Source organism: Crocodylus porosus, unplaced genomic scaffold (genome assembly GCF_001723895.1).
Source record: "Crocodylus porosus isolate Cpor-Errol unplaced genomic scaffold, CroPor_comp1, whole genome shotgun sequence".
Classification (NCBI taxonomy): domain Eukaryota; kingdom Metazoa; phylum Chordata; order Crocodylia; family Crocodylidae; genus Crocodylus; species Crocodylus porosus.
Genome location: NW_017728906.1, coordinates 195,628,219 through 195,637,513, shown reverse-complemented (window position 1 = coordinate 195,637,513; position 9,295 = coordinate 195,628,219). Strand labels below are relative to the sequence as shown.

General features: G+C 45.3%; 1 protein-coding gene across 5 annotated transcripts in view; it reads right to left on the bottom strand.

Annotated features, from left to right (window-relative positions):
- TENM4 (teneurin transmembrane protein 4) overlaps window positions 1–7,326 on the bottom strand; it is a 760,950-nt gene extending 753,624 nt beyond the window's left edge. For 2 of the 5 annotated variants that reach the window (XM_019530413.1, XM_019530416.1), the window contains exon 1: window positions 6,961–7,326. The gene's annotated coding sequence lies outside the window, so the exon portion shown is untranslated. Of the gene's footprint in view, window positions 1–6,499; window positions 6,699–6,960 lie in introns of those variants that run through there. The other 3 variants (XM_019530415.1, XM_019530417.1, XM_019530414.1) reach the window with 2 other exon arrangements.
- Between the last annotated feature and the right edge of the window lie 1,969 nt (window positions 7,327–9,295).

Sequence of the window (9,295 nt, the reverse complement as noted above, 5' to 3'; positions counted from 1 at the left end):
ACTGTATTCATGCATCTACTTTTGATCACCCTTAAGATACCTTTCCTATTAGCAAATTTGTTTCATGGACTTGAGCAGGGTGGGACAGGACCACACTGAAGTATCTAAACCCCTATCAGAGCCCAGTAGCTGGAACAGAATCTGGTCCTCACCGTGCGTTTTCTGAGATCCGCCTTGTTTTTCTGAGAGTTGAGCTGAGATCCTTGTTGTCAGTACAGAAGTAAGGAGCACCCACATCAGCAAATGAAGTTAATGGGAGGTGTGTTCTGAACCAACACTTCTCTGTGAGAAACCTCAACTAGATGCTCCAAATTGGTACATATCTTTGACCTTACTACTGGCACGTCCCTGCTTTCCAGCTTTAAATAAGGCGCACAGTTATATGAAAATAGGACTGGAAGGGACCTCACAAGGCCACTGAGTCTAACACTCTGGTCAAGACAGGATCATCCTGATCTAAACCATCCCAGCCAAGTGTTTATCTCTAACTTATTCTCTAGCATTTTCTTGGGGGGTTTTATTCAAGTTTGTCAAGGATCCTACAGGATACTACGGCCATGAACATCATGGGGAAGTCCACAAGGAAATGTGTTATTTTATTAGAAGCAAAGATATTGAATGGCGTGCAGTGAATGAGGCACTGGGACCACCCACTGAACAATGAAGAAGGGCAGGGGCAAATGTACAGCTGCTCATTAAGTGAACTTCCGCTATGCTTTGTACTGGATGAGGCATGGGTCTCGCAGAAAAATTGGATGTGATCATGTCTGTTAGGACTGTATCGTAACTATAGATTTGATTAAGACTATACATACATAATTCATGGAAGAGGGTTGCAGTCTGAATTCTGCCATGGCCTAATCCTGAGTGCTCAATTTTGCAAACTTAGTAACACTTTTTCAAACTGTTTTATATGCTTTCTGTTTACTTAGAGTATGCAGGAACAATATGGCTTTGTTTACAGTTGACTCACTGGCTTTTGTGGGTTTTTTTTAAAAGACAAACTAGTATCCAAGCACCTAGATTATCAAATACCCTTCAACTACACGTGTTGCATTTATTTTTTGGCAGAAGGTAGGGTAGAGATGTGTCATATGGACTAAATGTATCAGAGAAGCATAAACTTTAGTGAGTAAGAGCTCTCTTCATCAGCTGCAAGCTCTTGCTCATTAAAGCTTATGGCTCCAATTCAGTTAGTCCACGGGTGCCAAAGATACTGCCCATGAAGTCCTATCGTCGGGCCTATGGTGCTGCCCGTGGTTCTCAGACCGGCCCAGGGCATCACATGCAGCATACACCAGCCCCATGTGTTGCATGTAGCCCCCACACCAGACCAACCGTACATGCCATATGCAGCCTGTGCCCCAGACTGGTCCCGTGTGCTAAATGCGATGCATGTGCCATGTGAGGAGTGTATCACGCTGCCTCCATGCACCAGATACAGCGCACAAGGCAGGTTGGTGTGCAGACTGCATGTGGCACCCACGCCAGACTGGCTCCAGCACTCTGGATCTGCAGTGAGGGCTAGTCTGTGAGTTAGTCTATAAGGTGCATTGCTACCCTGCCATCTGGCTGACTTCAGATTAACTACCTCTCTCTCGGTATGAGATATGTTGCCAGTATCTCAGCCTTACTTACAGCTGTGAAGCTGAATCCTGAACCACAGCAGTTCTCCTATACTGTAGAACGTATGACCGGCCAAAAGTCGGAGGTGAAAACAATGAAATCTAATTGAATTCTCCCCATGTAAATAGATGGATACATATGAATTGGTAAAGTGGCTCAGCAGGTCCGTTCACCTAAACAAGCCATCAGCAACTTCTCCCACTGATTTTTTCCCCCTCTTATCTCCTTTAAGATAATCTTGAACGTCAAGCTTCGTTTGGGACCCAAAATCTAAACTGTTATTTTTTCATTTGGTTTTCTATTTTATTTTTCTCCAGCTTGCCAATACTTTCTGCCACCCTCCAATGGACCTCTGTGCTCCTGCATGAACACGTGTCAGCGGCTACAGCCCTTTCTTAAGATAATCTTTGCATTAAAAACAAAAGCGTTCCGCCAAAGTTTTTGTGAATGCTCAACAGGGCAATACAGGCTGGTGTTTAACTATCTCTACAGAACAAACAGCTTCATTCACCACTAGTCTATGTGCCAGGCATAAGGTTTTATGTGCAAAAGGATCAAACTTCCCAAAGAATGTCAACTTTCTGCAAGACGGGCTTGTCACTCCACACAGGCAAGCTTGCCCTACTCTGCATATTTCAGCTATACCGCTAGCTTAAAAAAGATGCACTGGAAAGAGTGATTCAAGAGAGCTGGCAAAGAAGCATATTTCTAGGAAAATAATTTGACTATCAGCACAGTGACAGTAGCATGGCACAGAAGAATCCAAATTATACCCTTTTGCCGGTTTGGAAATGCAAGTAATGTACCAGTTCATCGAACCACACCTTCCCAGCAAAGCAGCTCAGGTAACGATCAGATTTCAGGGATATGTATTTTTAATCAATGTGAAAGTGGAAATATATACATATATTTAAAAAAAAACAACATTTCATTACAAGCTTTGCCTGTGAAAACATATTGGTCGGAGATCCATGAATACCCAATTCACTGGCAAGTAATTCATGTTATTCTGTCAAGGTGCCCAGAAATGCCAGCCTGTCAGTTCAAAGCAGAAATAGAATATTTTAACGTTTAGTTACAATGAGCTAGACTGATAGACCTTGTAGCCGGGCAGGTAACCACCAGTCTTTAAATCTGAAGCGACGTTGATGCACAGTTTCATCTCTCTAAATCAAGTCTGGGAGAGGCAATTTCAAATTGTTTCACTTTTCAATATTATGTTGGCTTTTTTCTAAGTGCACATAGCGGGCTTGTTTAGAGCCTTAAGTACCTAAAGCAGTAAGACAAAGAGAAAAGGTTCTGGTAATAAAGAAAAGAGAAGGTTTGCTCTTTATTCAACTATTATGTTGGCACTGAATGTGAAAACTCCCAGTTGACCTGAGGTCCTAATCAGAAATCTCTTTTGTCACATGACATTCATCTTGCCACATTGCTCTATTACTGCAATGTTTGTAACTTTTGATCTAGAAATATCAAGTTACATAAGATCATGGTTGCACTCCTGCAAGGATGCGATTCTGTCAAAAAATGAACCAACGATGCGGAAATCCTAACAGAACTGGAAATGACTTTCCCAGGGAAAAGTAGGATAGTTTCCTTTAAGTGTGTTGGCTATTTAACGTGGAACCACATTCAGTGCTTGGTTATGTTTTCCTGGGAAGAGCAACGGTGTAATACCAGATTTAAAAAAAAAAAAAATGAGGAGGACAGACTTATTTAACTGAGACACTGGATACACTGCAAAGAGGATGAAATGGCATTTGGGTTGGCATGCACTCCAGGTAAACAAACCAAGAAAACAAGAAGAAAAAGAAAAAAGAAAAACAACAAGAATAGACCCCCTGAAATGAAAGAAGAGAAAACTCTCACGCTACTGCCTGACTACAAAATAGATGGAAGTACTGCAGTTAAGCTCGGCAAGTCAAATCATTGTGAGGGCTGTTTCAAGAAAAACAGAATACAAGTCCACCCCATACCTGCAAAAACACAGAGGGCAGTCTTCCCTTTGCCACCAGCTTAGCAAAACCACCAGAGAAGATCAAAATTAGATTCTTTCTTCCGTCTCCCCCCCTTTCCCCTTCCCCAGTATCCCTCCCTATCTCCCTCCTGCTTAAAAACAGAGGTAGTTAGCTTTGCCTACTCCCGCCCCCTTTAAACCGAAAAGACAACTAAAAGGCAACTCTTTCCAAAGAAGAGACCTGCTCCTCTTTCCCCGCCATGCTCCCCAAAGGAAGAAAGTCTGAGAAAGCCCCCCCAGATCCAAAACATGTTTTCCCCTCCAATGCACAGACCACGATCTCTCCAGTAAATTGCACAAGACGTGAACACGCCGGCTCCTTCCCCCTTCAAAGACACACACACACACACACACACACACACTCACGGGGAAAGGGAGAGCGCAACAGAAGCTGATCTCAGCAGCTGCTGGAGGAACAGGACACATGCTTGCCTGCTATGTACGCTACGGCAGGAGCTCTCCATCGCAGTGGCTTTTGGGGACAGGTTGCAGGAAACAGGTTGCTTGCAAACATCCTTCACCCCTGCTCTGCACACAGAGAGACCCCCCTTGCTTCTGTCGCAAGGAAATCCGGTGTGCAAAAGCAGAGGACCCAACCCCTGAAGCAAGCAAAAACAGCAAGCATGTCTAAGCTCTCAGAGTAAATGACCCCCCCATCACACACGCGCGCACGCACACACCCACCCACACAAGCACCTCACACGCCCTCCAAATCTGCTGGGCACAAGCACCGATCATTCCCCTGCACAAGCATTTGCTTCTGAACCGCTCGGGAAAGGATCATGGCAGCAGGAAATCCTAATGGCCCCGAACAGTCTCAGCCTGGGAGGATTTATCCAGCAGAATGGAAAAGGCTAGCATCTAGGAATAAGAGGGGAAGGAGACTCACAACAGCCAGGCAGCTATGAAACACCAGCGCCTTCTTGTCACAAGCACAACTCCCCCCCGCAAAAAAATAAAAATAAAAATAAGTGTGCATGCCCAGCCCTGCCACCCTCAGTCCTCGTCTTTGCCAGGCATAGTAAGGGGCAGAGGGATTTTTATTCTCCCTCTGCCGTACATACAAACATGCACACCGCTCTGGTTTCTTCATCTGAGCCTATGCAAGTGCTACAGATCGAGACACCAAGTAGGAGGTGTCTGGCTCCTCAAAGGCCAATGAAATAAATTAAATACAAATTACTGACTCGGTGCCATCCTCCCACAAAGCTCTCCACTCCCAAGGAAGCTCGGTTTGCTAGAGCGGACTACCGCCCTTGACTTGTTGTTCCCAGGGCCAATGTGGGCACATGCGTCCAGGCACGGCTGGTACGCAGGGTTGTGGTGCTGTCCAGGCACACATAGCAGATCCTGGCTATGGCAAGCACATATGGCGCACACATTGGTGGAACGACACTTTTCATGGGAGAGGAGGGGCCGCCCCAGAAGCAAGCCGTTTTACTGGGGTCAGACAGACAGAAATATATTAGACTCGGGTTGTTTAGTGCCATAATTCCTCCCCCACAACTTCTGTGTCCATAGCACAGCAACATGTAATGACTTGCAATGCTGAAGCACAAGTTTATGTGGAAAGGAAAGAGTCAACTGCAACTTTAAAGTCTCATTTTGGGTTATGAAAGCTTAATGCAGGGATGCAAAATAAAAACCTAAAAAGATTGGGGGGAAGGGAGGGGACGACTTTTTGGGAGGTGGGGAGAGGTTGGGATTCTCTTGCAAATAATAATAAAACTTTCCTGGAAGGGCGTAAGTAAATCGATGCCAAAGAAACAGAAAAAAAACCCAACAAAAAACTTGTCCGTCAAGTAAATAAATATTTAGGCAGACCTACTTTGAATGTATGAATAAAATATTTTGAAGATGTGCATAATCCAGCCAATAGACTGGAAAGACTATTGCATAAATGCATATTTCCCAATCATTTTCAAACTACATACTATTTGTTTATGTGGTTGAAACTATAATGACTTTCAACCCATTATAGTATGGCATTAGAGCGTAAATAAACATCTCCTGATGTAATACTCACAGCATTTCTTTAAAACAAAAAGTACTGCATTTGTGTTAACAGTGGCCACTTCCAAAGTTCAGTCTCCCAGCCATTTTAGTCCATGAATTCATTTTTTAAAAGAAACTAAATAATGTTGAGACTACAGATAAGTGCGTGGTTAAGCAGGAGTCTGCGTGCTCCTGTTCTGTAATAAAACCACGCTTCGTAAAGACGTCTGAATCTAACACAAATCTAAAATGTGACATGTTTCGTCAGGTATTTTGTTATTAAAAACCCTTCCGAAGTGCCAAACTACTTTTTTTTTTTGAGGGGGGGTGGGGGAAGGGGGAGAAGGGAAGCAAGGCAGATAGCAGGCATGTGAAATGGGAGACAAATCCTTTTCTTATGCAAGTTGTAGTCTAGCAGATGGATTTTTAAAATAAAGGGGTGGAGGGAATCCACCCTTCTCAAAATGTGGGACCTCTTACACAACCTCAACTCCAGCACCGGTCCAAATGTGTGCACTCCCCCCCCCCCCCCCCCACACACACACTGTGCACGCGTGCACACATGCACTACCAGGGCATGTAGGACCTAAAGGATGAAGAGAGGGGCACAAAAATTGAAAGGGGGTCTGTGCAAATGGGAAACAACGGGGCTCTTTTTTTCTCTCCCTTTTTTGCAGCTATTCCACCTTAATAAATGATAACAGGGATTGATTGCTCCAGGAGCCCATCTCAGCTACAGCCCTCTCCCAGTCTCCATCCTCCTCCCCCAGTCTTGCTGGAGGGACCTGATCTAGACACTGATCCAGATGCATGGGGGGGGGGGAGGAAGAGGTAACCCTCCCAAACACACCCAGCACACACCTAAATTGTCCAGGCTCCAGGCAGCTTGTCCCCAGCAATAATCCAGCCAGCATCTCCCCGCCACTGAGCCATGAGCTCCAGGAACTGTATACAGCTGCACAACTGTGCCCAAGGAAGGAGCTGGAGCAGCAGCAGCAGCAGCAGCCTGGAATGTGTCTGCCAGAGGCTGGGAAAGCAGAGCCATGCAGGGGGCTGAGGGGCTCCTGCTCCCCGCCCCAGGAGGGGGGATCAGGGCAGGGAAAGGCAAGGAGGGAGGGAGGTGAAAAAGTGCCTCGCTGCAGAAAAGGGGGTCGGAGAGGTGGGAAAAAATCCACACAGCTCGAGAGAGCTGTGGAAAGACTGTGTGGGGGAGGGAAGAGGAAAAAAGCTGGAGGAAGAAATACAAGATGCCCTTCTTTTATTATTATTATTATTTTCCACGGCCAAAAAAAAAAAAAAAAAACCAAAAAAGGCAAGCTTACCATGTCTGCAGGCTTCCCCAGTGCAAAGCCACTTATAGGTACAGCTCCTCAGCAGGATCCCAAAGTGGGCAACTACAGCCAGGCACAGGAGCTCATCCTAAAAAGAGGCAGAGGAACAATACCACCACCACCACCACCACCACACAGACCGGTCCAGCTTCTTCCCTGGCAGAAAGTGTCCCTGGTAAGGCTGCCCAGTACAAGCAGCTGCAATCCAAAGGCTTTATTTAAAGCTTCCACCCCCCCTCCCCTCCTCTCCTTGCCTCTCTCTCCCTCTCTCTCCCTCCGTTACACACATACACAGAGAGAAAGAGAGACACACACAGGTTACATGAATGGGAGGCAGGAACCAATCCTACAATGCCTGGGAATGACAAGCACACATGCATTCAAAGCTGGTCTGCACCACTCAGGAGCAGGGGGGAGGCAGGCTCTGCTCAGGTGATGCTTCGCGGCTCCATCTCCATCCCCAGCACGGCCCCCTTTTCCCCTCCCGCTCCGATCCGGGCTGGATTCCACCTTTGGGGCTGGGCTCCCTTCAAACTGCTGCAGCCTCCACGCACGTAATGCCAGGCTCTGCCTTCCCAGCCACTAGTTACACTCCTTGCCCTGTGTCTGGACTTTCATGTCCCTCGCTCCAAGATCACCAAATAGCAGCACTGGCAGGAGCCTGGGGGGTTTTTTTGTTTGGTTTTTTTTTTTAAATCATGTCTCTAATGCCAGGCACATAGATTTTCGGGTTTTTTTTTAAACACACATAACCAGAGGGAGGGGGAAACGTGCCCCGTTTTTTAGACCCAGAGCTTCTAAGATGATTTCTGAATGAGGGGACAGGCTAATGCCGCCAGGCTGGTGATTTTAATTATCCTCCTGAACGTGTTTAGGGGCTGGGAAATCAACACTTTGCCAGCTCAGATTTGCAAAGGAGAAGGGGAATCTGGGATTAAGGAACTGCTTGGAGTTGCAGGCCCTGACAGTGAGTGCCCGTGTGACCTTGGGCAAGTCACTTGAGACCCCCACCCACACACATACACACAACTGGATTCACTACTGGTGAGACGCACACCAGCACGTCCAAAGGCCAGGGAGAAGCTGCTTTTATAAAGGCACATCTTGTTGACTAGATCCCTGTCCTTAGCTAAACTGTATTCTGGCCAAAACCCCAGATGCCTTGTACTTGCAATTTCCTCTCCTCACCTTCTTAAAGTCTCATCTCAAAATTCTCGCCTATGAAACCTCTCAGTAACGATGTATCCATGGTTTCCAAAAGGTCTCAGGGGAGAAGCATCATGCACTATGCGATACAAACCTGACCTGTTTCATCCGAGTCCCTGCTACCTACAGGGTCCACGGCAGGGACTGCAACTCCTAGTGTATTCACATGCACCGGAGCACGTTTACAGCACCCAAAGCTGTTGACACAAAGGACGTGATGCAAGATAAAAGAAGCTGAATTCTGGGAAAGTTTCACACGCAGGACAACTGCAAAGTTGGGCCCCAAAACCACGCTGTAAAAAAGGACTGCCAGTAAGACTGATACATAATGCAATGCCTTTAAACTACAGAATAATAAACCTGCAGTCTCCTGCTTTTTTCTTTCCTGCTCTCATCCTACTCTTTCCATCCTCTGATAAGAGCAAGCAGGTACCATTATATTTTAATCCAAACCAGAAATCAGAGTGAAAGGGCACACAGTAAATCAGAGGATCATCATAGGCGGCAGAATTCTCAATGCAAAAATCTATTATGCAAAAGAGCTGCTGTTATTCATGCTTTTTAAATTGTATATATTAAAATGAACTATATTTGCATTGACGTTATCGATTCTGGAATACATTCCAAACCAGGAATGGGTCTTTAGAAGGGCAGATATTAATTGGGAAATGTATGCATCTTCTAGAAGATACCTCATCCAAATTCAATGGTAATTGTATAAGCTTTTCAAAAATCATACAGTGTGCAAGCTTCCAAAATTTTTGAACAAGAAACATTTCCATTTAAATGCCAAGAGGCAATTTTCCCCTTCTTGTTCAATACTAAATCAGTCACATGAGCAGTGTGCATTTGATTTTTAGAAAAGGAAAGTAGAACATTTTCACTTGCACTTGCCTCTAACTTTTGCCTTCCCCTGTCTGTTTAGGGTTCCCACTGCTCTGTACTACTTTTTGAAGTTCGTCCATGTTGACAAAATGTTCACTGCAGCTATTTTATTTTTTAATACTTCAAACAAAATTATTAATAGAAAGCTGAACACCCAAGGACCCATTAGGACAGTGGCAGCTAAATCCACATTTAACAGATCAGCATTCATCCCATAATTGGCTTTTTCTTGTTA